This window comes from Corvus hawaiiensis, chromosome 2 (assembly GCF_020740725.1).
Source record: "Corvus hawaiiensis isolate bCorHaw1 chromosome 2, bCorHaw1.pri.cur, whole genome shotgun sequence".
Taxonomy (NCBI): domain Eukaryota; kingdom Metazoa; phylum Chordata; class Aves; order Passeriformes; family Corvidae; genus Corvus; species Corvus hawaiiensis.
In genome coordinates, this window is record NC_063214.1 from 23241273 (window position 1) to 23268811 (window position 27539).

At 41.3% G+C, this 27539-nt stretch overlaps 1 non-coding gene across 1 annotated transcript; it reads right to left on the reverse strand.

Moving 5' to 3' along the window:
• Positions 1-21474: 21474 nt before the first annotated feature.
• Positions 21475-21548, reverse strand: TRNAI-AAU. The gene has a single exon. It is a non-coding gene; the product is annotated as a tRNA-Ile (tRNA).
• Positions 21549-27539: the final 5991 nt, after the last annotated feature.

Here is a 27539-nt window from a genome sequence, read left to right on the forward strand (position 1 = left end):
TTAATCTTACTTACAGCCTAGGAGACCTCATAAACAGGAATCAAGTTGCCACAGTATGCAGCTGAAGGGAAAGAGAAGCTTTAGGCAAAGATTTAGATGAGCTTATGTGCATGTTGGAAAAAAAGCTTCTGTACTCAGGCATGAGGTTCCCTGCATGCAGGAATTTGCATTTCACTTTGTTTCATATCTTTCCTCTCTGCTCAATCCTCTAGCCTGTCCAGGTCTCCCCAAGTGGCAACTCAAGCCTCTGGCATATCAGCCACTCTTCTCAGGTTTGTGTCATCTGCAAACATGGAGAAGTCCAAATCTCTCTCCCATCATCCAGATCATTAATGAAGAATATAAACAGCTTTGGAGGTAGCATAAATGTTACAGTGGGGATAACAACAAGGCCCGTGGAAAAGGAATATCTATGGACCAATTCTTGATAGATGTTTCAGAGATGTTTATTTCTCCAGCCGCATGGCCGGGGCTCTGCTGAGGAGCTGCTCAATCCCGGGACCCGAGGGTCCTTGCCCACGCAGGGGAACACAAACCAACCAATGGGGAACGAGGCTGACCAGGGGCAGGGAAACCCCGTGTCTGTCCCCCAGGGCCCCTCTCCCAGGGCTACATGGCAGGGGGGAGGGCCCAACACAAACACGTGGTGTACTTCACTAACCACTGGCTTCTAGCTACATTTTGTGCCTCTGACCACAACAATCTGAGCCCAGCAGTTCAGCTTGTCTTCAATCCACCTCTCTGTCCAGTTGTGTATCCTGTAACACCACTTCAAGGCCAGGCCATGAACAGCCTGCTTCAGTGGGAGATGTTCCTGCCCATGGCAGAGCCCATCTAGATTGGGACTAGATGATCTTTAAGATCCCTTCCAACTTTTGACATTCTATGACCATCCATTTATGTGAGGATGCTGCCAAATATCTTTCTAAAAACAGATTAAATAACAGCCACTTCTCTTGTCTCCTCCACTGGGGCTCTCATTTCTTCACAAAAGACTGTCAACATCCCCTTCATAAATCCATGCTGCTTACCTTCTTCTGTTCACCTTTTCGTGATTCATGGACCTAGTTTCCAGGATTAGTTTTCCCACTGTTCCCCAAGGGTGGAGGTGAAGCTGACCAGTCCATAGTTCCCTGGATCTTCCTTCTTGCCCTCCTAGAAGGGCGTGATGTTTGCTATCTTCCAGTCCTCAGTCACCTCCTGATCACTGTGACTTTTTAAATGCTATCACATCACTCAGCCCTCTCAGCATGCATGGGGGCATCCTGTTCTAGGGACATGTATGTGACCAGTTTAAGTGTTCCCTAACCTGATCCACCCCCACTTAGGCTGTCTTCCTAGCTGTAGAATTTTCTTCTTGTTCCAAGAACCTGGGATTCCTGAAAGATAGATCTTATCATTAAAGACCAAGGTGAAGAAGGTTTTGAGTACCTTCAGCCTTTCAGGTGTCCTTTGTCACAGAGCCTCTGCCCTGTTCAGTGGCAGGTCTGTTTTCCCTTAGCTTCTTTTTGCTGCTGATGTACTGGTAAAAATTTTTTATGTCACTCTTTGCAAACCCTCACCAGACTCAGCTCCAGGTGGACTTTGGTTTTCCTAGCTACATCCTCAGCAGATTGGACAGTTACTCTACCTACTGTCTTGGCCACCTAACCTGGCTCCTACCTCTTGTACCCTTCTTTCTGTGCCCAAGTTTTGTCAGGAACTCCTTGCTCACTTGCTCACCCATGCAGGCCTCCTGCCACCTCCTGCTTGATTTCATGCTCATGGAGATGGACAGCTCTTGAGCTTTTGAACTTAAGAGCTCTTGAGCTTGTTGAGTCCATTTTCTCCGTCTGGCTGGACTTACAGAAGACATAAAGGAGTTAGAAATACCATAGTGAGAATGATGAACTGGGAGCAGGCCAAAGGCAGAGTAGCATAGGACAGCACGCAATCTATAAGGACCCTGCTCTGTGGTCCCTCTATGGCTGGCATAGATTGCAAGGCACAGTGCAATTTCAGGTCACTCTGATGTTGCTCTAATATTATACCTCAGAGCCATCAGTTGTCCCAGCATACAAAGGTGGATTGCAGCTATCCTTCTTTCTTGTTACTTTACATTCTGGTTCAAAGAGAACAACTGAGAAGTGGGGTCTCGGGAGCCAAAAGTCACACTCCTTTTCCTGACCTGAGGCAGGTCATACTTTTAAGTATGGTCTCTTCATACTTTTAAGCTATTCAACAGCTCTGTTCCTAAATTACTGAGTGTGACTTTACTGCCTCATCCTTGAGAGAAACCCTTGCTACTGCTCACTTTGGTATCTCTGACCTGCCATGCCTTAGTCTCTCACTGCAACTTATTCCATTAAAGTTAGAAAGGTCTAGCTTTGTTTCACTATCACTCCAAGCTTCATTTGCACGGTTCTAAAATAATTTTTAAAAAATTACCCAAAGAAGTTATCAAAAAGTAAAACATCAAAGAGCAACATTAATGAAGTTGTAACAACTTAACGTGGTGTCACTTGTTAAGCAAAACCATGGCCTGTTTAGCACTAGAAAGGTTATGAGGAGCAAAAGTTTAAACAGGAGATTGCTTTGTTTGCCTGTGAAAAAGCACTTATTGAACTCACCAAGTCTCATGCTCCAGGACACCTCCTGCTCACTTATCAGCTGTCTGCAGCTGTACTCCAGGTCTCACTTGTTGTTGAGAGGAGAGGAACTGGCCACAGCAAAGAGGATCCCCCGCAACAGTGGTCGCGGCGCGCCGCAGGTCTCTGATGGAGCACAGGACCCCGGGCACACTGCACACCACATGCCTGAGGAGGCATGGCCTGCTCTGGGCTCATCACACCCACCAAAAACACTGCAAATCTCCCCTGTCAACTGACTCAAAGCATGGGTTTTCACATATCAGCATCCAGATAATCCAAGAAGTCTGATGTCTGTGGCTCCTGGCCCAAGCAGTTGGCTAATACTCAAACCTCCACATCCATTAGAACGCAGTTCAATCACTGAAAACAAATTAACATCTGCAAATCAGTTTATTAACTATAAATATACTCAAAACATCCACCCATCTTTCAAGTACAGCAGAAGCAAAGGCTTGGCAGCTTCCTACCTCAGAAACCTCAAGAGTCTCTCACATAAACTCTGTTTGAAGGAGCTACTTCAGCTCCTGTTGAACAAAAATCACACTTGCTCTGTCTACATGTACAGCCTGCAATCATAAATCCATGCCCTGCTATTGCAGCGAAGGATACACCTCGTCACCTACAGCTTGAATAAAACTGCTATAGCTACCTACCATCTAAGGCTGCCTTTATTAACAGCTCTTTCCACTACTGGTCAAACAGCTTTTTTACTTCTCTGGAGTCCTTACAGGGTTACTTTTCAGGCTCTTTAGAGCAATCTATCATCTCCAGCTTCCATTTATTAGTACCTTCCAGGCTGGTTTTTTTATCTGTAATGAGGTAAATTAAGCAAATCTATATACATACATGCACATATGTATAAATTAAGCAAATATACATACATACATACATACACAGGTATGCATTTGTCAACAAAGAAGCAAATGCCTTGTTTGTTAGGGTGTTAGGTAAAGCTAGTAGAATTTTTTCCCAATGGAAATGCTTTGAAAAATAATCAGAAAGTGGCTTTGAATCAATATAACTTCCTCAGTCAATCCTGCAATAAATCCAAACCAAGGAAGATAACTGCAGCCAAACTGAGAGAAAATTAAGTCTCTTAAGAGCTGAAAAGCTACACAACACTTGAGGCTTGAAAGAAAAAGATTGACCAAATGTTTCAATTATGAATAACAATAATTTTCTAAAAATCACTACACTGCTGAGCAATCCTATCAGTTTCCGGCCCCTGGTTCCCCACTCCAGGCTTTGTTCTGGGTCTGCACCCCAGCCATCCCAGAGGTGATTACTGGGGCACGTAGCTGCGTAACCCTGCAGATCTCGGGTTCAACAGACCAAGGGTGTGGAGGGGAGGTGTCACTGTCACAAGAGTCCTGCCACACAAGACTGAGTCATAAAGAAAAAGTCACCAAGAGACCAAACACTTGACCAGACACTACAGGGAAGGTATCAATGTGTCGAGGACTCTCATTTTTCCCACATCCCTTGACAATTCAATCCCACAAGACAACTTATTTTGAAGTGGGTCGTGCAAAATTAAACTGTCAACTGTCTCCCTGCACCCTGGAGAACCTTTTCTCAGAGGAGTAAAGTCTCAGGGGGATCTAAGCATTCTCTACAACTACTTGAAAGGAGGTTGCAGTGAGGTGGCTGTTGTTCTCTCCTTTTAGGTCAAAGCATGTGAGAAAATTACCTCAAGCTGCACCAGGGGAGGTTTAGATCATATATAAGGAAAATTTTCTTCTCTGAAAGGGTGGACAGATGTTGGAATGAGCTGCCCAGGGAAGTGATAGAATCGCCATCCCTGGAAGCGTTCAAAAGGCATGTGGATGTTGCACTTGGAGATTTGGCTTAGTGGTGAACCCACTATGCTAGGTTAACAGTTAGACTCAGTAATCTTGGAGGTCTTTTCCAACCTCAATTTCTCTAAGCACTCAGTTTGAGGGCAAAAATTGCATGCAATATTGCTTAGATTCTGGTAGTTTGAGAGAACGAAGTTCAGCAACCAAATTCACAGGGATAGCTCACGTATAGTGCAAGCCATTCAGCAAGATTTTTTATTTTTTTGTAAAACAGACAGATTCACCAAATGGAAGGGGAGGAAAAAAACAGTGGGAAGAACACACAACTTCATCACAAATCACTTTCCTTTTATTTCATTCTGGTGGTTCTTTCCATTTCTTAAAGGCGTGCTTTTATTGGCTAAACAGATGCATCAGATCTTGCCCTAGGTTTTCTCCTAAAGATTGGCAAGGAGTCTACCACACAGTTATGGCACATACAGGGAGGATACTTCATTAGGAGTAAGGGAAAGAAAAAAAAAAAAAAAAAGACATCTCAATTTCCTTCTGACATTAAATGAAATGTTTTTCTGCTCCTTGTACAGATAGGTACAAACCCTAGCAGTTTTTCTTCTCTCTACTTCTGTCTCAGATCAGAAATGTTCGAAGCTACCATAGAATTCAAGTCTTCAGAAGGTCTCTGAGTTATCCTTTAGGTTGAGAGTCTTATTTTTAATTTACTTCCAATGTGTTCTTCTTCTTCTAAAAAAAGAGTAGTTAAAAATAAACAAACCCTCAGTTTTCAGAAAGTGCTAAATCTCCTCCCCAAAAAGCAGTCTGTCCTCAAACTCTACAGAATTGGGTACATAAGAACTATGTCTCCTTAAAACCAATATATCTAAAACAAGCTTAAAAAAAAAGGAGATCCGAAGTGCCTTTTCAAAAAGACACATCAACAAACATTTTACTGCCAGCCAAAAGAAAACTCCATCCATGAAAGCTACAAATGAATTTTACATACAACCACAACTCAGCAGCTGTCCCCAGGTTTTGCTAAATGGCATTCTCTGTCCTGCTGGAGCCACTGCATAGGATACATCACCGAGAGATCAGTATGGCCTTTCTTTCCAGCGTATCTATATTAATACAAGTCTTGAAACTAGTGGATGTACCAAGTGGATTCCCTAATGATGGATAACACTATAACATTCACCGCACACCTCAGGCCTCACACATCACTTTTGCCACCCAACACCAACACTTTATCCACAGGAACAGCAAATATACACCACATGCAGTGTGAGACCAGGAGGTAAACACTTCCACAGGTGTAATTTCACTTCAGAATCAAAAGTCAGGCCAGAGAGACAGGAGAAAGTAAATTCTATGGCTTTGAAGTGTGTGAAGGGTCTACTGGCCTATTTTAAAATACACTACAGGGAAAAAAAAATATTAAGAAAGGACAAAGTAAAGAAAGTTCAGAGCACCTTCCCCAGAGTGGTGGTGAACTGGGTTGATATATTCAAGAACCTGTCAGTTCCTCAGAAATGCCTCAAATCATGCTTTTAAATGCTGTCACTTCTCCATAGCAGCCACTGCTCCAGCTGGCCCCAGAGAAGCAAATCCTTAACTCTAAGGAAAAAGGCAAGCATATTTGTATCAAACCAGTTAATTTCTCTCAATGACAAGTGCATTGCCTGAGATACAACATGTAAGCAGACATGCCTACACCTTTATTGTCAAAATGCTGATAGAAAAGAAAAGAGCAAACTATATAGAAAGAGGCCAGAATAAGAAAGCTGACCGCCTAAAAGGCAGAGCACTGCAGGAAAGGAACAGAAAAACGCTGCTTGGGATGATATCATCTCCTACACTTCCCATGCAAGATCTTTATTTCAGCAAATTCCCCATCACCAACAACAAAAATTTGGAATATTCAAAAGAGCAAATACAAGGATTGATGTTGTTATCTTAGGAGCAAACAAGTACCTGAACTGCATCCTCTGCTCAAGAGGAAATCAATCCTCACAACCAAGTACCCCGGTGCAGTAACCCTGGCAGAGCATGTACATTGTAAGCTGTGTACAGCCTCCCAAGCCAGTGAAATGTTTGACAGGAGAATTCAAACTGGCAGCATTGCTTAATCTGCATTTCAAGGGCAGAGCTGAAATTGCAGTCGCACACAGTGTGAACATGGATCATTGAAGGGAATTCTTCTACACCTTCTCCTGAAAGAGGCAAGCCAATCATCTTCCCTTTCCAAGCACAGGTCTCCACATCTACCCATGCTCCCTGGGAGACATGAAAGTAGAAAGTGGTTAAATAAACAGCTCTGCACCTCTTATTATCTTAACAGAATACCAATAAGGGCAATCTGGAGAAGGCTTTTGTTCTTTGGAGTCATTTTTGCATCAAACCAGGTTAATAAAGAAGTAGAACCTTAACCTTACTCTATTCCATGGGAGCATATTTCCACAATTATCAGTACTGATCAGTCCAAAGGAAGACATTCATCTCTTTTGGAAAAGCATGACCTGTTTCTTAATGTCCTATTTTTATACCTAACATCTCTGGCTGCTCAGTTCAGCTGTTATGAAGTAGCAGCAACTATTGCACAAGCAAAACCAAAGTATCTTGATTCCCTGCAGTTCTGGAAAACACTTGTATCAATACATGAAAAAAATTACTCCAGGAGATGTGTTTGATAAAAAAGGAACAATAGGAAAACCCTGCCAAAAAGTAACATTCAGAGGCCCCAGTTAGTCAGCATTAGTAGCCTGATTTTCATAGCTGTTGAGCCCTTTCTTTCCTCCCAAGAAAATTCTGAGCACTAAATTCTTCTGAGGAGAAAAACAAAAAAGGTCCAAAACAAGTGAAAATTCCAGTTATTCCTTCAAGCACCAGCCCTGGTGCCTGGGGAGCAGTGGCTGCATATCCTGCTTCGGCAGCTTGGAAGAGCGACACCACCCAAGTATCTAAGGCAGAGGTAACACTTCCTTTACTCTCTGCAACAACCTTGCAGTAATTTGCAACTAACAGGATGAGATTGTGCCTTTCCTTTGGGAAAGGGTCAGATGTAAATCATTAAGACTGATGATCTCATTGTTCACACAGAACAGATTGAAGTGAAGGCAGACTTAGCAAAGAGGTAACTAAGGGCAGGTATGCTAAAGACATACACAGCTGTGGATACCAAGTATAAAACCAAACAATTATCAGCCCCCAAACAAAGAACTATGGAGCAGGTAGGGGCACAGCATCAAGAGACAGAGGTAGAAGTACCAAACCCAAGGTGTTTCTTGAAATAACACAAAGTTATGTTCCTTGCCACAGAGCATTATGAATACATTTCCACTGGTCAGAAAAAGCCTGGACACAATTACAGAAGAAAATGCTGCTGAGGGCTGGTAACAAAAATCACCTCTTCTTAGTTCAGGGTCCCCTAATGTCCTTAATTCCTCTGTCTGGGAGAGAATTCTAGGAAAATACTGCTAAATGCCAGACTTGCTCCCACACCTTCTGTTAGACATTACTGACCCTTATCAGAGAGAGGACACTAACTTAAATGGGCTTGGATCTGACAAGACCATTTCTCGAGAGTACACAGGCTATTCTAGGACACAGGTGTAGACTATCTACAGGAGGCAGATATGGTACAGTGAAGCAGGCACAGACTCAAAGCCCCTGGCTCTGCCTGACAGGGCATCCAGCACTGGTGAAGATTTGTTACAAAAAGAACAAGCAGCATTATCAAAGCGATTAATATTCAACTAGTAACAAGGGGAGCTGAATTACCAACTGTAGAACAACATCTCATCTATTTTTAATATTAGCACTCCTCTTAGCAGCATGAAACAGGAATGAAGAAAGGAAGTAGAAAGAAAAATGGGGAGGGAATATCTTACCTGTTAACCTCTTCATATCCCCAAACTAGCCAGTAAATGGCAAAAGAAGCATAAACCAATTACAGTAATAAAAAAAATCCTGACACCAAAAGAAATGTGGAATAAAAAAAAAATCCAATACTGTTTCGATAATTCCTCAAAACTCAAAAAAAAAAAAGGAATATCTTTAACAATTTTTGCTTACATGTAAAAAGCATTGAATCTATTCACTCAGTTTTGAAACTTACCACCAATTATATATTGACCAAGTATCTAATCATTCAAAGAGTGACAAGTCCAAAATAATAAAGAACATTGTTGCTGTTGTTATGATGATCTATTCTTGCTGCTTCTCACATTTTTCTCTTTTTTCACATACTGATGATACAGATGAAACAGGCCACTATTGTAAATCACACAACTACAGAATACATTCTCTCTGCCACCCCAGTCTTTTAAGCTTTTCCATTCAAGGTCTAATGCAAACAAAAAAATTTGCTATGATCTTATTTTTAACTCTTAGCACAACGTGCTTGGGCACAAAGAAAGTACAGTCTTCAAATGCAAATATTCAAAGCTAGGCACTTAAGTCCAAATATGCCACTCAAATACGAGTTGCAGTATCCTAAGTGAAGCCCCTCTATACTCAAGCATCCTTTGAAAGCAGATTCTGCTCTTATTCAGATGAAAAGTGTTGATCTCAGTATCTGCTGTCACCATATTAACACACCTTACCTCCTTTCCTTGTCTGTTGTGCTTTGGTTTTTTTCCCTAGTGAATTGGGATCTTATTACTGAATAATGACGAAGACCTTGTTCACGTGCTAAAAACTGTCTGTCAAGTGCACGCAACTGGCAGTCAACAAATGTAACTTGGCTACTCAGAGCATAAATCAGTTTTGCTGGATGGTGTGAAGCCAGAGGAAATGTGGTTTTAATACTTTCATGATCTAATTGTTGTTGCCTGCAAGAGAAGAATGGACTTAATTATCCATGTCTTTTCCATGTATATTCCTACGTCCTGAACTTAGCATGCAGACGACCAGATTCACTGTGGAACCACAGAAAAGCAGAAAGCTTGTCCAAAACCATCTATAAGGTTGATTCCTACATTAGCTGCAGCATTCTTCATCCCTGCTTTCTTTGCAAACATTATTAATCTGCTCTCATAGGGTAGTTACACAGGATACTTGCCTTGTTTTTGCAAACACAAGTAGCTAATACAAAGCCTGAATGATGCTATTCCCAGAATTTTCAGAATAACTTATCTGAGGAAAAAATAAGGATCAAGTCATCAAAGTTTTTAGTTGCCACCTTTCAGCTTATGCAATCACACTCTAAGGAAAAGAAGATCTCACAAACAGATGTGCCTGAATGCTGCTACCACTATGGCAAGTAGTTTAAATCAACTGATTTCTTCAAGTTCATGTAAAAATACGTACATACATAGGTATTTAAAACAGGCATAGAACAGTCAAACACTTTAAAAAAAAAAAAAAAAGAAGGTTTTCCTTAAACCACATTATCACCACCTAAAGAGGGTAAAAGAAAGTCTATTATACAAAATGAAAATAATAAGGCTAGCACAGACCTATTGCTTAATTCATTAAAAAAAAAAAAAAATCAATTAGCAATTAATAGCACAGACTTTGACCACAGAAGGCAGTTGTCTCTGCTGTTTCCTCTCCTCCAACGAGGAGCACACCCCAAATACCCCACCTTCTGTATCTTCCTTCTGTCTTGTACAGGGGTTTGTGAGAAGAGCATGTGGACTCAAGGTCTGCCCAATCAGTGTCTTCTCCCCACCTGTAAAAACATCAGAGCCTTAGGAACTGAACTGCCAAGTAGGGATACTTCTGCAGTACCACTCTTCCTCTCTGTTCAGCAGAGACATTATGGGCTGTCCAGGATTTCTGCATGTAAAATCCCTGAACAGACTTGCCTTCTCAAAAGGATCCAATCATTTCTGTGACCATGCAAATTGTGGCACCTCACTGCAGCACGCTAAGTGTGTGCTGTATGTGCCTCATATTTGGTTTGACCTGCCGCCAGTGAGTCGCATTTGTTGCCCTGTTGAGAGATACTGAGCAATCAACCCTTATTCACCATTTCTGTGACTCTTCTTATACCTTTCCCCAGTCACCTCAGAGTATGTTTTGCATGTTACACCTAATTTCTACCATTTATTTCCACAGCAGCAATGGCCCAAGTGCCTGTGCTTGCCGGGAACACTGCTTAGCATCAGGGGCAAAGGCTGTGCTGGCAACAGCAGGAAGGACACTGTCCCTGGATGGCTCCTAGCTTTGCAGTAGCACACACATACATACACAGTGGTCTAAGACCAAGGCCTTTAAACTCAGACAGACCTTATGTGTCACCTGCAGTCACCTTTCCTACAGTAAAATGCAGTAAGATTGGGTTTATAAGGTATTTTATAAATAAATTATTTTTGTTAGGGTATGATTGACCATTTTCTCTTAGTTCTTCTACACTGGCATTACACCCCATTTTTTCTTCAGGGCTCTACAGTACCTGTCTACAGGGAATGACAAAAATAGGCAGACTAAAGTATATTTCTGTAACTTTTCCTTTTTGCCTGTAGTGAAATTTCATGCATCCCTTGATGAAATGCAAGGTCACTTTAAGTGGTGTCTACTGTCATTTTCAGAGGAGACTCAACAGTTCTTAGGACGTTACTGCTCTTCAGTCTCTCTCACTCCTGCTGGACAAAGAACAGAAGAGGAAGTGGCATAAAAACCCTCTCTAATAGGTAATATTCAGAAACAAACCTTTTCTTTCTATGCTTTTGAAAATAAGGCTTAAATATTTTGTACATCCATCAACAACTTTACCGGAGATAAAGAAGTCTTTCCTCTGCTGCTTCTAGAAGAAAATTGAATAGGAGCTGGTTTTCTTTCTTCCTTACACTGATGTACCCTATGGCCACACAGAAAGCCAAAAAAGTCTCCACAGCTATGTCAGCATCACAGCTTATTTTCAAATTACAGAGGGGGTCTAGATGACAAAGGCAAATAAACCCCATACTACTGAAAAGCTTTAATGAAAAATATGCTACGGTGTAATTTGATGCAGCATGAAGAGACGGTACATATTTAGCTATGATAATAGTGGTTTTTCCCCTTTACTCTGCCCTTTTCCCGTCATTAACTTGGTTTCTCCCCTTTACCTCCTCAGATCACTGGAGTCATTTTGGGTTCATCTTAAAAGGCCTTGAGGCTGTGAGCAAACAGGATGGGCTTGATCATCATCGATCACTCAAATCAGGCAGCTAAGTAGAACCAGCTGGGGCTGGAACTAACCAGAGAGGAAGACCATGCTTAACCAGTGCCACTGCATCACGATTTCCTTTCTGAAGGCATTCATCACTCCCTTCCCCTTACTTAACAGAAGGCATGTCATCTGGAATGCTGCTGAATTGTGTCTGGCAGAAAATAAAGAGAAGGAAAAGCTAACGTTTTGTGTTTGTGCAAGTGCTTCTGCCAGCATTTGGACCATTGCCAGCCTATTCAGCGCAAGCTTGCAGAAGGTTATGATGTCTGGGCATTTGATGAAAACCACAGAACCTCAGAACACAGGCTTTTAGGTGTGAATGGTGTGTGCTGAATTGCAATGTGGAGTTGCAATGACATTTGGAGCAGAAAACTGAGATTTCTCAGAATTTGCTTCTCTTTTCCCTCCCCACCTAAACAGGGATCTTCTGATGTCCCATTAATATTCTGTTCTTTGAAAAATTACTTATGTAAGGAAGATGAATGTTACAAATTCACTCCTCTGTAATAGCTACTCTCTCACTTTGAAGAAAAAATAGTCCAGTCTGGAAGAAAGTCATCTCATTCTTTTTTAAATTTTGTGTTAGAATATATAGGCAGCATTATCATTTGAATTACACCTACAATGCATAAGAAATTTCTAAAACCCTCACAGACGTAAATGTTTTTTCCCCCCTCTTCAGATGTTATAAATAGAAAATAATTCTCTCTTTTGCTATTCCTAGCATAAAGCCTTTGAGAACGGGTGTCAGATGGAAAGAACTGCAAACCAGCCACAGACAAAACACACTGCAGCTACCAATTGCCTAAGGAAACTGATAATACGAGACTTTACACTTCACAGTCTCTCAGGTTTGAACCTGCCCTAGGTATGTGACACACTTCAATGAAACAGAACAGTTGCAACACATTTCAACATGGAAGAAAAGAAGATAGAAAAAACGGTTGATCTGAACAGAAGTAGCAGCTACAAAGCCTGCATAGCTGGACAGAGTCATTGTTGGACTTTAAATGTTTAATACAAAGAATTCAAAGTTAACATTTTGGCATTCAAATAAGTGTTCATCTTTACAACCCAAAGTATATTTTACGGTAAAGGATTACAGGTGTACACATGAAGAAAGCCAAGGTTTAAGGTGTGAATGGGTAGGACCAGGAAATAGGAGGGCAAAGGGCTCAGGTAAGAATTCGTAAGGAGATATGAAATCCCAGGAGCCCAGGCTGATTTAGGTTCAGAAGCATAAAAAACCCCAAAGGAAATGTGTTGGAAGAAGCACCAGACGTGTATCAGACAATCTTAGACTGAACATTCATGTGTTTAGGAGACAGTAGAAAAATTGGCACATTGTACCACAGATATTCCAGGCCCAAGTATCAAGGGAAGAAACAAGGGGAGTATCAACCATAACTACTCATTCACATAGTCCAACCTCTAACTGGAATTGGAGGCATCTCTAATTCACTTGTAGTTTTAATTAAAGTTATGGTAAAGGTATTCTAAAGTAAGGAATTCCTGTACAGTACCACAGTGTAGACCCTCATATGTCTGGGAACCTGGCAGTAAAATATTTTGTCCTTTGAACTTCCAGGATGTTATTTCCACTTGCAGTAGGGGCCCGAAAGAAATGTACCATTATTGAGTCTCCTCGTGATTAAAATTGAATTGCTAGAGATCAAGACAGTTTTGATGTGATACCTAATTACATACAGTGATTACAAAAGAAAACAGCAGCAATTGTCTCACAGTATGACAGATACACTGAACACTTTAGTGTGGGGTGCTAAGTCTAATTTTCAGCAGTACTGTAGCTCATGGCCACTGGTGCCTACTTAAGTCACCAAATGAAGTTTGACATCACTGACCTAGTTCTCAGTGTCAGGAAAGGATTTACAAATTAAAACTAGAATCTAGCAGACTTGCCTAATAGGCTGGAGAGATCAGTGTTGATCAGAGCATGATTTCAGCTGTCAAATGTACACACCCAGAGCTGTAAGGAAGGATATCTGTGACTGCCCATACTGGAAGAGGCACTGTACACATACTAAGGCAACTGTAAACAGAGGACAAGTACCATTTGGGGGCTCAAGAATCCTGTGTTTCAGGCTGAAATAGAACATTAGTGCAAGCTACAGAAGATCAAGTGTTTCGAAACCATAAAAACAAGAGAAATAATTATGATAAAAACTCTGTGAGAAATAGGAAGAGACTAAGCAATTGCAAAATGTGCAGATAATTCAAGTGCAGTTGAAGACCATTCTAAAGAGATTAGACTAAAATTCAATACTTCTGAAACAGACAAAGTCATTTTAGAGGTGATGAAAAACATTTCTTGCTGCACACTAGAGCTGTTTCCATCAACACCCAAATGTGGCCCAGAAGTGCTACAATACTTAGACATCTCACAATTTTGTAAATACCACTAATCTGAAAAGGGCAGAGATATCCTTTCATTCAAAAATTACGTGACACTGGGAATTTAACCAACCAGAAATATCTCAATCAAAAAAAAAAAAAATGTTTTGGAAATGCTTTCTCATTTAAATGCTCCTAGTGTAAATAAAATTTCCATCTCACATTCAGGAAATTGTCATGGTTTAACCACACAAGTATCTCAACAGTTTAGAAATTTGGACAGAGTGATTTTGCACTAGATATTTCCATTTATGTTTTAAGAGAGATCAAGTCAAAACAGATTGGCTTGACCCAAATCTGGCGTTTATGTATAATTCTTTTTAAAATCAGCAATTTGGTCCAACTCAGGACAGGAACAAGCCCAATACACAAAGTTTACATGTCAAAATAAGAACAATTATTGTCAAATGAAGATGTGCATTTCCACTGGCTGAATTATATGTATTCTTATTTGTTCATGTGTAAAGGTCCTCCTTGTTGGCGTTTATTGCATGAAAGAGAACTTAGAGCATGAAGCCTGGGTCAGGACTTTCTCTCCAGAAAACTGAGAAGCAAATTCCACAAGGTACAAGAGGCTGGGATATCAGTTGTAGAAACTTAATGACATTAGAATTTTTCTGGGAGTCTGAGGAGTTGTGTCTTAATAGAATTTCATAAATTCCCTCTTCTCAGCTTTCCTGGGTTTATACATTTCTGATCTTCTATAACTCTTTTGGCACAACTCCAGTGCAGGAGATCATTATACAGCACTGGAAAGGAGAATGATGAGGCCATGAGGCTTCTGGCTGATCTCTCTATTTAAGACACCACTGCCTCCACCCCAAATCAGTAACTGGGGAGAGCTATTTTCCATCATGCTCCCACTTAGATGAGCTAAGGTACAGCCAGAGATTTATCTGCAGTGAGTGAAAGAACCATAAGAATGGTCGATTCTATTCTGGGCTCCCCCCACCCCCTACTGACCTTCCCGTCCTTACTCATCACTATAATCATGATATTTTCCTCAAATTTCTTACCAACTGGCAATCAAGGACCCAAATCTACAATCAGTTTTGCCTTTGATTGTGAAGGAGGGAACAAAAGTACAACTGTAACCAGTACACAAAACTGGCCCAGAAAAGAGGTAAAGTCTCATTCTACAAAGCCCATCCTTATATTTTGTATAATTCTCACAAGACTTCTGACAAAACTCAAGTCCCGCTTTTTCCCTTGCGGAGCCATAACATTTGTGAAAGAGTGAAATGGATTCTGCCCAGAATCTAACATTAACAAGAGTGCTAGGTACAACAAGAAATAACTGAAGAATTATTTGCATCTCTCATTTACACAACAGTATAACTTCACTTTTTAGGATCAGGTGATGTTAGCAGAGCAGCAGGAGGGAAAAAATAGGCATCATGTGAGGTAGGAATAAAATCCAAGATCTGAAGAGAACAATCTGTTTGGGTTCTCTAGTTATTCTTCTCTGCAGAGTCACTTCTTCCTCATTAAAAACATTAAACATCAAGCCAGTCAGCCTGCCTTCAGTTGCTTGTTCCCAGAATAGCTATCTAAAAGGAGACAAAATAAGATGAGAAAGTTTATACAGGCAGTGGAATCTCTTTCTTGTCTTCGTTGCACACAAAATGTCAGAGTTACTGTACCTCACATTCATTCCCTAAAATGAAATTACTTTCCGAAGTGCTCTTGAAAGAACACCCTGGTCAGTACATCCACCAAAATATAACAAAAAAGGTATTCTATATCAGCTGCCTCAGCATCAGTTACTTAGAGCCTCACCTGCTCAAAAGAAAACTTACCCTTTACATTTCTGGCAGAGTTGCTGCAAACATATCTGTTAGAGAACAAAGCTGAAGAAGAACTGAAGTGTATACACATGAAATGAAAAAATCCAATTTCCTCATTAAAACCAATATTAGGCAGAAGTTGCAGCTTTTAAAAATTCTATAACCCTAAGGGAATCTCAGCATGCTTTTTGTCCAGCAGAAATAAATTCAAACTTTGAACAGATTCTAATCACTAACATTTTTTTTTTACTCATCATCAGACTTGTTACTTTCTTTACTGGTGTTCACCTACCACTAGAAGGTGAGTAGATGAGCCCAATAGGTTGCTGTTGTACAGCTAGAATACAGCAATGTAACCACCTTTCCTTTTAGAGAGACGGATTTTTGTAGCACTTTTCTGTTGATTTTCAAGACTGCTTCCTATTTAGAAGGGGCATTTTCCCTTTTTGTACAGATGAGCAAAGACAGAAAAAAGAATTGAGGGCCTAGGCATGAAGTCAAAAGCAGAGACGAGAACCTGTGTATTTAACTGTCTTTTAATTCTCAGTTAGATGCTGGTGCCGACTGCCTTGGTTTTGCTGAAATTAAATATTTTGTTGAAAAATACACAATTTTATTTGCTTTATTTTATTCAGTTTTTCAATTTTCATATATAAGGGTGAGACCAGAAAAAGCAAGCTTAAGTGAAAGGCAGGAAGATTTTCTTCTTAAAAAACATTTTTAAAAATTCAAGAGCAAAGAGTTCACCACCAAAAAACTATTCTTACTGAAAATCAAAATAGCTCATATTAAGATGCTAGTGAAGCTTCAGTGGGTGTGTGGCAATTACCTGAGCCTTTCCTCCAGGCCTCAGATAAATTTCTCCTTGAACCGTATTTTCTTTAGCTCTCCCACCCAGGCTTCATGGGAAGTCTTCACTAAGCCAACACTAAGCTCTAGCCAAAAAAAAAGTGGCTTTCCAGCATAAATGAGAAGAGGACACAGACACCTTTTTTTTGCTTTGGACTGACTAGATATTTGAATGTTCTCTGACTGAAGAGAAAAGCCACAGAAAGTAGAATGTCCTGTTTTGTGCTAAATTTTGGACCCTCAGTGAATCCCCTGCTGTTCTCTGCAGACCGAACAAGTTCTCAGCAATACAATCCAAGTGACACAAACTGTAGCCAGAGGGCTTTTTTTTTTTAGTAAGCATTGTTTCAAGGGTACAACGTCAGATGGTCATTTCTTAAAACTAACCCACCTTGCCAGTTGTCCCACACCACGACACCGTGAGCTGCAAGCATCTAGCTCAGTGCCAGAGTGGCTTCCGTGAAATGTGCCACAAGGGTTGGTCAGGCGTGTGGAGTGACACACCAGAGGTGTGCTGTCCTGCTTTGTCCTCTTGCTCTGTGCTTTCAAGAGTGCTTTAAAAGAACGTGTACAAGGAGGGAGTATGAGCTGCTGGTTACCACCGGGAGCAGTTGATGCCAGGACCCTGGGATTTTATCATCAACTTTGTCTTCCCCTCTCTGGTTTAAGACCAAACATTTGTTTAAGAACAAATCAGAATTTCTGCTTCTGAGAGACAAGTGAAGCCAAGTGAGAATCTGCTTCAGTCTACATCCCATGTAACATTTTAATCATTTAATAGAAAACCAGATCATTATCTTCCAAAAGTTGCAGTAGATATTAGCCAGCTGTGATTCAGCTACACATTCAGATGGATTTTTTCTTGAATAAATAGCACACCCATAAAAATTAAGACTCATATTACAGTGTGTCAAGTTTGGATACTTTCTATATGAAGTTCAGAAAGCCTCAGATACAAAGTACAACTATACTGTCTGTTCAGGATCATGAGCCTACCAAATATTAGAGGCCCATCATTTTCTGTCCCACTTGAAGCAGCACAGCTTTTCCACACAAGCCTGAGCGTATCAAACTCCAGACTACCCCCATGGCTCTTCACTGTTCCACACGTTGTTAATGACAAAAATGACATAGCAAAATATATCCATGTTATTGGTCTTTAAAAATTCTATTCCTCTTCATCTGCAAAAATAAGAAAATTCATACCCAGACTTCCACATGCTTTCTTTTAAAACCTGAGAGAACATCACCAAAGGTTGTTACCTCCAGCTTACTTCCCCCATGAAACAGTGACTAATACTGATAAAACTGAATGTATGACCCTCACCACATAGAACTGGCATACAGCTATAGCTGCTCCTGCTAATCTAGTAAGAGAATTTTATTTATTCTTTGTAAAACAAGCACAAATACACACCTGAAGCCAGATATTTTCACAGTTATCTTTCACCTGTTTCTATCTGACAGAGATTTAAATGAGAATTTGATGCCCTCCATATGGCCCTGTTGTACTATGAGCATTGATGGTGAGTTCTTACACAGTGAAAAAAGGACTGTTCAGCTATTTAAACTTAGCGACTCTACAGGCAGGCTTAAGTTCAAAGATATATCTCAATATGGGAGATATTGCTGGATACTTTGTTTACAAAGTTACTTAATCCTTTTACAGACTATGTCAACAGCAAACATTTGATTCCTGTTCAACTCCAGCCCATCACACTTTCTCGAGTTTTAACACGTTACTCAGATTTGCTTATATTTCATTTTAGCAATTACTTTCTAAGAAATACCAATTTGAAGATATTTCTGCAGCTCCAGCAGTAAACATAGTTACTCTGTTTTGATGTGAACTGCAAGATAAAAAATCAGGGCCCTTATTATCTGAGTAGCAAAGAAACTGGAAGCCAGTGTCCCTATCATGCTGTCTCCTTTTCTGAATGACCCTTGTTTCTGAGACACTCGAAGACTCAAACAGGGGGCTGCTTGTTGGGCTTTTCCTTACAGCTCCCGGTTGCTTTTAGCAGGATCCCGGGCTCCCAGCGCTGGGCTGCCCGTGCCCATTCAGCCACATTCTTGGCTGCCGGCTCCTTCCCGTTCCCGTTTCTATGGCACTTCCTCGTTCCCCTCCCACCTGCATATCTGCTCACAACAACACTAAATGAGAACCTTTGTCTGGTCTTGTGACAGACTCAGGCTCTTTCATAGTGCTGCCTCTTTTTTTTTTCTTCCTAGCATGTGGAAGGTAAACACTACCCTCCCCAATTTCAAGCAAAGGTTAAGCTTTACCTATAATAGCACTAATACTTACAACTTTGTTGCACACAGATCAATCTAAAGATCAGCCCCTTCCACCACATCCTGCCTTTGATCTCAAAAAATGATGTTTCTGGATTGCTGTATTGATACACCTGATCAATCCTTGCCACTCAGATTCTCACTATAATTAAGACCCTCAAAAGAAAGCTGAATGAATAAAGCATCCCAATGCCAAAACACTTAGATTTTCTAGCAATAAACACAATATAAGAGGTTATAGAACTATCCTGTGATGTGGCTGGAAAAGAAAATGCTTCATAACATCACTGAGTGAACAAATACTCATCTACTGAGTTGAATGCTGTGTGACCCACTTTCTGGGTACCTTCAAATATTTGGACTTAAGAGCCCTCATAATAGTATTTCATACTAAGACAAACGCAGACATCACAGTGAAGAACAGAAACTAATTAGCTGACTTGGTTTGTGTAACTCTAGACCACAACAGCTAATAATCTGAAATAGTGACTGAAGGAAGAGGTTTGACTGGACTGATCAGAAGGTTCCTCCGTCAGCTGCCAGCATTTAGCATGGTCATAGGCAACAAGAGGTTCATCCTCCCCATCACTGCCTTCTGTGGGCAGAGGAGCTGTGCTTCTCACCACACTTTTTAAGCACACAGCAACTGAGACCCATTTTGGCCTTGATGTGCAATCATGCACAATGCAATCAAAAAAACCAGTTACAGGTTAAATGAAACACTGAACAGTAACCCCAGAATATGCCCCAGCATCTGCCACTGCAGAGCATCTGAATGGAAATTCCTGGGCCATCCTCATGAAAGCATTATTCTACTATATGGGTTTGTTTGTTTAACCTTTTTTTATTCTCCAACTAGCTTTGAGGTTGAAGAACGGGCTCTGGAATGACTCCCCTAGGGACAATGGCTGACCCTCACAATCTGACAACCATCTGCTGAAACTAAATTTAGGGAAAATATGCCCATACAATCCTGGTTGCCAAAGAGCCATGCAGAATATAAGCAATTCAAACCAAACTGAAAAAGTGGCCAAGGAGCCATTGCATTACCTTGGTTTTATAGCAAGGACTTTGCAATACAGCAACATAGCTGTAATAAAAATCTGATTCCTAATGTGGGAAACATAAAACAAAGTAATATTATTCCCAGATTTTTTTTTTTTCTTTTTCTCTGAAGCAGAACACCGTGGTTTTTCTCCTTTCAGTTCATTTTAAATGGATGTCATTGTACATAGTCAAGTCCTGGCCACTATAACTAGACCCAAAGGAATTGAGGAAGATCGTTGAGTGGAGTGGCAAGACAGAAGGTCATCAAACCAGAACCATATTACTCTCCCGTGACATCTGATGGAGCCATGACAGCAGTTTGGATGCTAGATAACATGAATATTCATCTTTATGATTTACAGGTTACATTGTGACTTTGGAGTGACACTTCTCATGCGCCCTTGTGGTACCTTGGTGACACTGTGGGGAACGAGTAATTGCCAGAACTCTGACTTTGGCATGAAGTATCACACACTTTTTATTATTATTAATAATAATAGTAATATCATCAATTATTTTGAATCAGCCCCTGCAGTTGGAAGAAGATGTAAGCAACAGGCCTGGATAGTAAAGAGACATATTAGCAGATTTGTGAAAGAAGTCAATAGAATGGTGTTACCTCAAAGCATTTTCCCAAAGAAGATGTGACCTGCCTGTGTGCAGCTCTAATAACAAAATCAGAGGTTTCTACAATGAAAACATTTACACCAGAAAGTTTCCCTCCTCTGGAGAAATCTCATTTCAGTTCACAGGTAGATAGGACAACAAGAATAACCGTCTTGAACTTCTAAGAGAAGTTTCTTAGAGAGAAAACTTAAGAGAGGCAGGCTGAGCTGGCAGAGATCCATCCTGGCCACTCCTGCAGATGCAGTACTCCATTACACCACCTCCATTTGGCCTGGATTTTTTTCCTTGAATAAATAGCACACCCGTAAAAATGAAGACTCATATTACAGCGTGTCTGACAAGTTTGGATACTTTCTATATGAAGTTCAGAACATTCTATGAAAAATCAAGCTGTCAAGGGAGATCTGCTTGTCCTCCTGCTTCAAAGGAAAAAAAAAACAATAAAACCCCACTCTCTTCAGCGTCTTCTAGCCCCTGACAGAGCGCTATCAAAGAGTCACGCTACTGCAATGAGCTTAAACACCTGACCTGATGTTTTGGTTCCCTGGGATTAGTCCTTGGAAGGGGAGAACTTCTGAATTCCTGCAAGCTTTCTTCTGGCCTAAGGCTAATTAACATAAACCCTTGAACAGTTCGCTCCGAGGCAAAACATGGAATATTTTGGTGACGAGTTATGGAAAGACTTTAAACATTCCTCAGAGCGCTTTCTCGGCACATTATCTCTTTGTCCGGGTAGCTTTTCAAAGGGCTGTTTCTAAACATCCGAAACATCCCCGTATCCCGCTGTTGTTCCACCAGTGCGTGCCCCGTTCCCGCGGGCGCTCAGGGGGAGCCGAGGGACCGCCGGGATCGGTACCCGGACGGACAAAAGTCAATGGCCCGTACGGGGATCGAACCCGCGACCTTGGCGTTATTAGCACCACGCTCTAACCAACTGAGCTAACCGGCCCGCTGCGACGGCGGCCGGCGGGCAGCCCCTCCACGCCGTGCGGAAGCGGAGCCGCGCCGCTGCGCTGTCACCGCCCCGGGGAGCGGGTGTGCTCCTCACAGAGACACCCTGCGGTGCTCCCGGGGCAGGGACACCAGCCCGCGCTTTTCCCGTCCGGGACCGGGAGGTGACAGCGCGCGGTGAGGCCGCGCCGGCTCCGTCTGCGGTTTTCCGGGCTGCTGGGCCGAGCCCCGGCCGCCTCCAGGCCTTGTCTCACGGCCGCGCTGGCCGGAGCCCTCCCCGCCGGCCTGTCCCACGGCGGAGCGAAACTCGGCACAGCCTGCGGCAGGATTGAGGATAACAGCAGCCCCACAGGAGGTCCTCCGATGAACCCGGGAGCAGGCACGGCTGGCCAACGCCTCCTGAAATTCAATACTTACCTCCCGTGAAGTAACACAGGGAAGAGTTACTCACAATCCCTTTTTAAGCCCTATTTTGTCTTATACAGCCAAAGATTTCAGTTTTACCATGTTAATTTTCCTGGCTTGGACTGTTATAAGAAAATCAAGCTTTTCAAATGCTTGGTCTTCTTGGCAGAACTCATTATAGAGAAAAAAACATGGAATATCTATATCTCAGCCTGGCATGAGACTGACTTGGGATCACTGGGATGACAGTGCACTTTTTTTACCAGCCCACACTCATCCTTGTGGTCAGTGCCCCCACTCCCACTTCTTTTTGCCTCCCTTACACCATCAGTTCCCCTTTATTGCTGTTAGTCCATCTGCTGCCAGCATGTTCCTCAAACACCCGTCAAATTCCCCAAACTTCATTTTGCCCATCTTTTTCATAAAGTCCTTCATCCCTAGGAGCAAACCAATCAAACCATTTACAGACTCCAAACTGTCATTTCTCCTTGCCTTCTTCTGTTTGATGTCCATGAAGTAGCAACCAGCCAGCTCCCAGGAAGCACATATGTTCTGGGATCTTGATAGCCAGCTGTATTTTCTGGGAAATGTCACCCTGTGTGAGGCTAAACTCACTCAAATATTTAAAAGCAAGGTCACATGTGGAACTTTAGGACAAAGATGACAAGTGAAAGGGCAGAAAGAAAACACAATCACAGAATTTCCTGAGCTGGAAAAGACCCACAAAAATCATTGAAGTCCAGCTCCTGTTGGACATTTTCCCAAACAAACCACATCAGGGGTCTGTTTAGGGAGTCTGGGTACTCTCCAGACTGCCAGAGCAATAACTGGCAGGTACAGGAACAGCAGACCTTTTTTTGTGCATCGGTCACATGGATTCTCAAATGTATTTTCACTCTGGTTTTAGGTAAGAAACTGTTAGCTAATTATTTTTTTGGTTAGTTGCTCCACAGACAGCAAGGTAGCAGGGGTGAGGATTGTCTTTCTCAACTTTCTGACCAGAATATCAGTAGAAGTAGCTCAAGGCAGTAACATAGTGCCTAATTCATAGCTGTGCACCACTGTTTTTGAACCAAATCAGGTTCAATTATTCAATGAAAAAACTCAGTGCCCTTTGGCTGTTTCTTTCCACTACCTTCTAGTTAGGCTAAGCAGACCTGTCTTTTTCAACAAAGTTTAATCAGCAAGATTCCAAATGCAAACCCCTGTGGTTCCAAACCCTCTTTACACACAGAAAAAACATCCTAACTTTTTAGGAGAGACTCATCCAGGGCCTGCTGTACAAGCAACAGATTTTCTGTGATTAGACAGTGACAGATAACATAACAGTTCAGGAGATCAATGCTGCCTCCAAGAAAATAAAATTTTCTAATTGAACAGTAAACTCTGCTTTCTCTCCAGGGTGCAGGATCCATACTCCCAAGCAAAGAAACAAACCAGCTTCGAATGAGAAACAGTTATCAGGCTATATACCGGGTATCTGTACCCTTATGGAATTTAGGGGTTGTACATACAAAGCGTTTGCAAGTATTTTCCAGCAGCATTGGTGTTAGAGAATTGTGCTCACAAGTGCTTTATCAAACAGAATTTGTAAGGGGTTTGCTAATGCAGGGCCTCAGCTGGACATCTCAGCAACTTCAGATTTTTTACAGCACATTTAGAAGATCTGCAATAATATTCCTCTCATAACCTTAACCATTATAGAGAGCATTTTCAAAACTCCAAAGCAGCTATATTTAAAAAGGGCACAGACAGCAGGACTCTGAAGAATGAAGGTGATCCAGGTGCTTGAGCTCTGTCTCAGCTCTCTTCGGTTGCCAGTTTCTTCACCCAGCACCACTGTCTCTGAGCTCTCCTGCTCCCTTCCATCCCTGGCACACAGCTGGCATTGGCAGTGAGTGCAGTCCCAGCTCTGTGCTCCCAGCTCTCTCCCAATTCAGTACAGCCTGCACCACCTGTACTTTGAGCTGGAATCCCAACAGCTGTGCCCCAGTCTCTTGTCTGCAGAGGAGAAGGATGCTTTCCTCAAACTCAGTGCCGTTCAAGATTACAAAGATGCTTCTACCTCTGTGCCTAAGCAAATTACTTCTTTTCCTTCTCACAGGCAACACATTGCCAAATTATCTAAGCTTCACACCCCCACGGTGCTGCAGCCTGTATTACATACCATGTGCTGCCACAGGCCCTGCCATCATGAACCCTGCCTCTGTATGAAAGCAAGGCCATCTTCCAGAAGATATTTAGAGAGAAAGTGAAACAGCATACTCATGAGATTCTCTCTGCCTCTGTCCCTTCCCGAGTGCCTGTGCTGCAGGACACATTACGATCTTATTTCACACAGATGAGTAAGGCATCCTACAAACTGATCTTTGGTCACTGCTCACTTTCCAACACAAAATGGATCTGAACCAGGTATTTATCAACAAAGTATAGCTTTAGGCATTCTGCAGCCATGTCCTGTTTCTTCTAATCTGTCATCAATTCAGAATTGAGAACTAGGGGGATAAAGATCATTAGCTGCCCAAATAAAAGGGTAGAGGGAACTAATGTTATCAGTCTGAACACTATGCAAGGATTTATTAATAAACTTGTCATTGAAATCTCACTCATAAAAGTGCTAATGGAAGTTATTAGCATGCATCTGTGCATCAAAACAGAATAAAGACCCATAATGTTATATTTAATAGCATTATTATTACCCCAATAATAAATTAAACATTTGGTAATCATAAAGTGTGTGTTGAAGTTTCAAATACTATATTTATAGAATTTTTAATAACAGCTACTGTGATTTTTTAATATAACACTCAAGAGGACTCTTCTTGTCCAGCAATTATCAGTGTTCAGAACTAGAAACCTGCAGATTCAAAAATCACATTTAGAAACGGGGCATTATGTCCAGTAAAACCACCACAGTACATTCCTGCTACAGCAATAGCAACAATGTCATGCTTTGAACAGAAAAGCCAAACTTAGTTTTAGCTTCTCTGTGTTGGCCAGCAACAAGTGAAGAAAACTCCAGAGTCCCAGGAAGAGGAAAAACTGCTTTACTTCTGCCACCTAAAATGAACCATCAGCTATGAACACTGGTCTTGCAAAGTCTGCATGTCATCACTGTCCTTCTTTTAAGGCCACATTTACCACAAATCATAGAATAGTTTGTCTTTGAAGGGAACTTAAAGATCATCTAGTTCCAATTCCCTCTGCCGTAGGCTGGGACACCTTCCGCTACCCTAGAGCCCCATCTAACATGGCCATGACCAATTCCAGGGAATCCACAGCTTCCCTGTATAGCCTGTTCCAGTGCCCCACCACCCTCACAGGAGAGAGTTTCTTCTGCAATCTGACATAAGAGTAAGCTATCCAAAGGACACCAGGAGTCCCACATTTCTCAGAAGGCCATTTCTCTGTGGCATATAGAAAACACCCACGTCCAGTACATCCCCTTAGCAGACCACACCCCTAAAATAGTGTAGCTGTGTGCATAGAGCTGTCCCCTGCAAGCAGGCAGCACACTGGATTGAAAGCCCGATAGTACGGTTTGAGTGCCCAGGCTGCTGCTAGAAGACACGACTGTGAAGATGTTTGGCTTGTTTACCTGTGTCACAGTTCCTGAATCTGGTTTATTCTCTTGGAAAATGTTTTGAGATGCTCTGCAACTCTCAGCCTCCTGCTAATGCCAGCCATCAGTTTACCATTTGACATGCCACATTAAGCCTACAGTAAGCATTACAGGGGTCACCAGGATGAGTTATTATTAATACCATCTCATTATTAGTGCTGAAATTATTGGCAGCTTCTCCATTTTTCACTAGTGCCTGTTTGCTTTGTTCCTGCTATTGATGGGCAGAATGGATTAGACTACAGAAGCTTTGCATCCAGCTCAAGTGATACTCTCTCGCAGACAGAAATGAGAGTTTGATTTTCCCTTTTTTACTCAGAAAAAATTATAAGCTTGAGCCTCATCAAATCACACTCATCCTTTTACATTTACTATGTGAAGATGGAAGTTAATTATTGCTCCAGAGCAGTTAGATACTTCATTGTAGTATATCTGTTGTGTAAAAAGTCCATTTCCTGGTGGCTTTCATTTAAAAAAAAAAACAACACCTTAGAATGGTAAAGAGCCAGAGTACCATGTGATTTCACTAAAATCTACTTGCAAATAAGTATTCTTTACTTTTTAAGTAAAGACTACGGAATCACCTTACAATTTATTTTTATATTCTGAGGAAGCTGGTCAATGTAGTTCTTTCAAACTTGAATACTCAGGAAGGTGTGTTTTACAAGCTACTTATATTTTAAACAATCAGGAACATCATGGAATATCCTGACCAAGTAACAGGTTATTTTTCCCTCCCACTCCCAAACAAGATAAATTCAGACTTACTTTTTGTGAAGTTGCTGAAATCACTTCCTTCTCCCTCTTTGGTTTTTACCCCTCCCTCAGCTATAGAGCAGTACACCAGAAAATATGCTTGCATTAAAACAAAATCCGCCTTCTATTCAATGAATTTTTACAAATTAAATATTTTTTTCCTAGTATGCCAGGCCTCTGTACCTTTAGTCTGCATTGTGATACTACGTGTCTTCATTATAATTCACAATATTTCCATGTGAAAAGGCCAATTTGTGATCAGACAAGTGTCCATTAGCCTTCGTTCAAAACCACTGCCATAGTGATAATTTTTTTATTGGACCTGTAAAACCTGCTGTTTCTGGCCCTCCTATTCCTTCAGTCCAAGCAGACATCCTCTCTTCTGTTCTGTAACACACTCAGTGGTCATTAAAGTTCCATTTGAAAAGAATTAAAAAGGACTATAATTTTTATGCGATTAAATCAGACCAATTATTTCTTGAAGCCACAAGCGTATAATTTCCTATAAGCACTGAAGAAAAATCAATATCCCAAGTTCATAAATTATTTATTACTCCATCAGGCTGCCATTTGTTAACATAACAGAAGGACACCATTCTGGACCTGAACAAGAACTGAAGCTTTCATTCATATAGATAAAAGGGATGCACACCAAAAAAAAGCAGTGAACTTAAAGAATAGTCCAAATACCAGAAGTACTCCCAACTTCCTATGCCCCTGCTCCCTGAAGACAGTGATTTCTCAACAAGAAGTGCTAGCAAATAAAATATCTCTATATTAATAAAATGTTGCACATGGTTCATGTCAGAGGTGACATTTAACTATTTTGGTGGGTTTCTTGCTAATTTTGAAATGGGTTCCATGTACAACCTACAACTACAATTAGTGCTTATGGAACCAAGTTTCTGAATGCTGGAAGCAGTGTACAATGTGACTTCAAAGTGTTTAAGGAGAAAAAAACATAATATTTCTCTACTTTTTTGTGTCAGTTTTCTTAATGTCATGAAATATGTAGCAGTATATACCGTTTATCTACAAATTTGTTTTGTTGGTTGCTTGGTTTTTTTAAACCTAGGATCCGCAGAGTAGCGGATCTCAGCTTCCATCACAGTCCACAGCATTGTCACTGCTCAACACTCACGTGGCTCTTTTCATCTTTATATGTAACAGCAATGATATTTTGCAACCACTATACACATTAACATC